Consider the following 6,000-nt stretch of genomic DNA (forward strand, 5'->3'; position numbering starts at 1 on the left):
CCTCCTGAAGTGTCCCGTTTCACCACACCCATAGCAGGCTTGGCTTGCTCCAGTGTTGGCGGTCGTAGCGACTTGTGTGGCGGGTTGGGTAGTCGCTCTACAGAATCGGGCAGTGTGCCCCTTTTTGTTACAGTTATTGCAGTGTAACTCTCGACAAGCACCGTTATGGTGGTAGTTACACTTGTTGCACTTGGGAAGAGTTCCTGTATACTGTTTCGGTGGCGCTGGAGCGACAGCAGTAGTGGCGGCGCGAACAGCAACAATCGGTTGCTTTTTGGCGGGGTCCTGAATTGGTTGTTTCCTTTTATTGCCCCAGAACTTCCTCTTGTTGTTCCCTCCTTTTGTTCGGTCGGTGGTGGTTATCACGGTACCACGGCTAGCCCTGTGATCTATGAGTTGTTGTGCCAATTCCTTGGCACTCTCAAAGGTAGTGGGTTTCGAGGCCAAGACACTATCTTGAATCTGGGATGATAGGCCCCAGAGATATCGTTCCACCTTTTTCTCTTCTGGAGTGACCATTGTTGGACAGAGGAGTGCTAGGTCGTTGAAACGAGCAGTATAAGTTTCAAGATCAGTGCCTGTCATCCTGAGGTTCCAAAGTTCTTCTTCAAGTTTTTGTATTTCGCCCCTCGGGCAGTATTCCTTCAACATTAGAGCTTTGAAATCCTCCCAGCTGATCGCGTTAGCTACTGCAGGAGTAAGTGACTTAACTCGGCCATTCCACCAAGTGAGTGCTTTTCCAGTGAAAGTGAATGCCGCAAACTTGACCTTGCTCGCTTCGGGACAAGCGCAGATTTCAAAAACTGCCTCGGTCCTTTCGAACCATTGTACCAGTGTGATCACGCCCCCGCTTCCACTGAAAGGATCGGGTTTGCCATTCGTGAAGTCTTTGTAAGAGCACTCCCTCGTACGCCCCGTACTGTCCCCATGAATGGAATTTGTAGCTCCGGATCCAGAACCGCCGGAACCATGGGTTCCCATTTGCGACATTGCTGCCGCCACGGCTGCCGTTACTGCAGCCTGGAACATTGCAGGATCAAACTGCGGAGGTGCTGGTGGAGGCGGCACTGGGTTGCTGGAAGGCCTTGGTCTTTTCCTTGGTGGCATGGTTCTGTCATAAAAAAAATGACTAGTCGGTAAGACTTCAATAGTGATAACGAGTCGAGTGTTACTGGTTTCATCCCTCTTGTATTTTATCATAACTTTATTATTCGTAACTGTTTGTGTGATCAGGTTATGATGTATAGTGCCCAACATTCAATAAATAAAACACATGCCAAATTTCATTGATAACTTTTAGTACATAACGCTTAGAGAGAAAAGTTTGACCTCATAAGGGTCTACATTACATCGTTACAAAAGGTAGTTCTTGGCATTACAAAACCCCTTTGAATAGTGTAATCACATAGTCGCAGGGTCGACCTACATACAAGGAGTAGCACCAACGCGTACTCATAAAATTCTACTACCTAGACGGGAGAATAGCAACGAGCTCTAATCACTGCGACCCTTCTTTGACGGAGGCTGCGATGATGTCGATGCGCCCTGTAGTTCCGCTAATTTGCGTTCGGCTGCAACCATTCTCTCTTCGAGTGCCATGTATCTTTCCCGATACTCTCTTGTTTCTGCTTGAGCTGCGAGAAGGTCTCGAATGAGTTGGTCTCGGTGGTGGGAGTCTCGTTCCAGGTTTCTGGTGCGATCCGTAGTAGACTGTACAATGGCACTTAACTCCCGGACCTGATCTGTCGTTGTCCTACCACGATCATCCATTCTTGCCATTCGTTGTATCGTGACAGGGAGAGCCCTATCAGCCGGTCCACCATGAGTGAGATCATAGTAACCTCGTTGGTAGCCATATGGTGACCGTTGGTGTTGTTGTCGGCTCCATCTTTCGATCATTGTTACCCAAGGGGGTTCAGGTCCGTTGTAACCAAAACGGTGCGCGGGTACCCTCGCGATGTAGGGAGGGTTGAATACTTCTGGTGGTTCCTCCGCTTCGTTCCCAACCATGACTACCTCATCACCTTCTTCTTCTTCCTCGTCTTCCTCTTCTTCCTCTTCTTCCTCTTCTTCTTGGTCGTCTTCCTCTTCTTCTTGGTCGTCTTCCTCTTCTTCCTCTTGTTCGTCTTCCTCCTCGGGCTCCTCCTCGGGATCCTCTTCGGGATCCTCCTCGGGTTCCTCTTCGATCCATCCCGCGTTTCCCTGATTGGGAAAGTAGGGGTCCCCGGGTATGTGAAATCCTGCCATGTCGTCTGCACGAGAAACGGGGTTAAGAAGTACGTATCGGAAAATAATAATTTGGCGTTATAGAAACGTACAAATACTCCTATAGTATTTTTAAATGTTTATATTTGGTTCTTAGCATGTTCTTTATGGAGTGTTATTAGGTTTTCAGATTTGTCGCTCATTACGACTATTCCTTAGTGTGCGTAAGTTACTTCTTGGACGGATATAGTTGATCAGGCTATATCCTTCCCAGAACTGATTACACATGCTAAGGCGTATTAATAATGTTCGACTCCTCCTCTTTCAATTTATGTTCTCCTAAGTTATGACACCATGCTAATATAGAATGCATGCAAGTATACTTTTAAACAAGAAATTATTTGTTTTCTAAAAGTACAACTCTTTAAATCACTTTAAGAATCAGAGACTTTTAGTCCCAAATGTGTTTATAGTTTGCATATCTTATGTGGTTGACATACTTAATTCACTATAAACCATGCTCTGATACCAATCTGTCACACCCCCAAACCGAGGATGGCGGAAACGTCCGGGGGTGGAGGACTTCATGTATAGCATCATAACCACAATTTTAATAGTAATTTAAGCAAACACAACCAACATATATATAATTGAAAAAGTTACATCACTTGTATGAATTACATGTTTCAAAATCAATTACAATATGTTGTCAAAATATGAAAAGTTTGACGCCTTAACGTCCCATCCTCAAAAGCACTTGATAACCTGATTAGTGTTTTCCTGTGAATACAAGTTGTTTGAAAAGTGTCAACACAAAGGTTGGTGAGTTCATAAGCTTTTATTAATAAACTTAGTAGGAGTATTTCACATGTAAATGTCGCGTTTGTTTCAGAAAAATCCGGTATTTCCCTTGAAATCCGAGAAATGTAGCCTTATAACCAAAGACTAGAGTGTATGAGAAATCATCGTTTCTTAGTAACAATGTTGTGAGTTTAAAATGTTATGGAAAGTAAAATTTCTTTTATCAACCTAAAACCTACTTCGGTTTTATGAAACCCCGTAAACTTCATGAATTGTTATCCCCCTAAGTGAGTCGCTATAATCATACTGTGACTATGTGAACCTGCCACAACGTTTCTCAGGCGTCGCGAAAATGAAATGACATTTGTCACCCGTAGACCTGCAGGTCCCACTGTAGCTAGCAGCAAGGTGTGGGGTGTCAAACCCAATATAGATCTATATACAAGTATCACGTTCTCCCTCAATAAGATTCTGATTATAACTACCAGGAATTATATCCCGCACTCGGACGTACGGGGAGAGAGAGAGAGTCTCACAACATAGGTTAACAAGTTTACGTGAAATGCGTGTGAATATAAATCTTTCTTGTATGGATGTACCCTTTTTGTACGAGTGCGTTGAGTGATGTATCATAAACTATACCTATTATAGTTTATCTAAAATGTATGTAATATGTATGAATTCTTTTATGGAAATGTATTAGTATTGTGAATTTATCAAACTATACTTTTTATAGTCTAATAATACGTGTTCCAAAATGAATGAATAATATTTAATATTTAATATGAATGTCTTAGTTTCAGTTCATAATGATAATCTAACAAGGAAACACATACAAATACTAAAACTTATGATTATACACTTTGCTCAACATAATACAAAGTGTTATGATATTTACATGCTGTTGGCAAAATTTAGCAATTCTGCCCGGTTTTGGAAAAATCATAGAAAAATCATACGAAGTCGAAAATTAGATCCGTAAATTCTGAGAGTTCACAAAATGTGTCTAGTTTGCTCATGATGTTTATCACAAATTAATATGACCTCTAACTTGGGTGAAAAAGTCCATAATCCCAGACTGGTCCGGATTGTTGTTTGAAATGATAGGCAGTTTTGTAAAAATCACCATAAATTGTAGAAAAATCATATGGAGATGTGCAAGTAGCCATTTTAAAGCTAAAAACTTGAACTATTTGCACCTTGTACAGTTTTGGCAACAAAAATATTTAAGATGCCCAAAACAGTCCGTGAATGGAGTTGAACTTTTCTGATGAAGGCTGTTAGAAAAATTTTGATAGGTTCTTAGTGTTTTAACTTGTATTCACCCCCTGAAAACTTGAGAAATCATGAAAATGTAGGGGTATGAACTCACCTTGAGTGATTTCAGTAGATGATTGTTGAAGAATGGAAGTGTTTAATTCAAGAACACTTGGAGATGCCTTGAAGGTTTTCGAGAATCTAACATCATAGTTAGGGAGTTTGTGTAAGCAACCAAAGATTTGAGTAGAATGAAGTGAAATAGTAATAGGGAGGATGAATTTTTACTTACTAAGTGTGGAAGAACACTTGAAATCAGCCTTGGATCTCGAAAATTTGTGTAGAAGAGTTTGAGAGAAAAAGTGGTGTTTGTTACTTAGTGGAATGAGAGAAATGAGAGAAAATGAGGAGTGTGGTTGTTTGTTCCAGCTCAAAAACGTGGGAGTGAGTGAAATTTGAGTGTAAGGGAACATTGAAGTGACATAGGTAAGGTGGGGAGGTATGGCTGGTCATAGAGTGGGTGTGGGGTGCTTGCTTGTGTCATAAGTTAAGGCAAAGTCAACACTCTACCTTAAATAAATCCCCCATTAAATCTTTATTATTTAATTAATGATTTTTATAAAAATATGTTTAAATTATGAATATTTAGGGTTTATTATGTTAAAATAAAATTTCTGGAGAAAATCCCGCTTTAAAATCACGAAAAACGGGCTTAAAATGTTAAAAATATCAAAAATGGGCTGAAAATGACAAAAAATGCGAAGCCTGGCCGAGGTTCGGCCCTCTTATGCTGAACCGAGAGAGAGAGGGAGGCGGAACCGAGAGAAGAAGAAGAGAGAAGGGAAGGAGCCGAGAGGAGAGGAGAAGGAGGGAAGAAACCGAGAGGTGGGAGGGGACAGAGGAGCGCGCGAGGCAGAGAGTGAGAAGAGAGCAGAGAGTGAGAGGCGGAGCAGAGAGTGAGCAGAGAGGCGGAGGCGGACCGAGAGTGCGGCGCGAACAGAGAGTGGGACGGACCGAGAGGGACCGAGAGGGACCGACCGCTCGGTTGTAAACAGTTCCTTCGGTTCCTGCTTCTTGCTCTCGGTTTCGGTTCCTCCTGGGCGAGTTCGGTCTCGGTTCTCTTAGCCGCCAGAGGCTCGGCCTCTGTTCTCTTAGCCACCAGAGGCTCGGCCTCTGTTCTCTTAGCCACCAGAGGCTCGGTCTCTGGTCCTAAGAAGCCTCTCATTCCGGTTTCGGTTCCTAAAGCCTATTTTTCTCGTTTTCGCCCCGTTTTAAGCCGTTTTTGACCCGGTTAAGGGCCGGAATGACCCGAATGATTCCAAAAAGTTACGGGAAACTTTTGAGAGAGATTTGGGAGAGATTTCTCACACTTGGAGAGATTTGGGAGAGATTTGACATTCTTGGAGAGATTTCTCATACAAAGAGATATTTGCGAGAGTTTTCACATACTTGGAGGGATTTGGGAGAGATTTGACATTCTTGGAGAGATTTCTCATACAGAGAGATATTTGAGAGAGATTTCACATACGTGGAGAGATTTGGGAGAGATTTAACATTCTTGGAGAGATTTCTCATATAGAGAGATATTTGAGAGAGATTTCACCTACTTAGAGAGATTTGGGAGAGATTTGACATTCTTGGAGAGATTTCTCATACAGAGAGATATTTGAGAGAGATTTCACATACTTGGAGAGATTTAGGAGAGATTTGACATAGACAGAGATAGAGTGAAAACGA

Source organism: Lactuca saligna, chromosome 5 (assembly GCF_052625555.1).
Source record: "Lactuca saligna cultivar CGN05327 chromosome 5, ASM5262555v1, whole genome shotgun sequence".
NCBI classification, from domain to species: domain Eukaryota; kingdom Viridiplantae; phylum Streptophyta; class Magnoliopsida; order Asterales; family Asteraceae; genus Lactuca; species Lactuca saligna.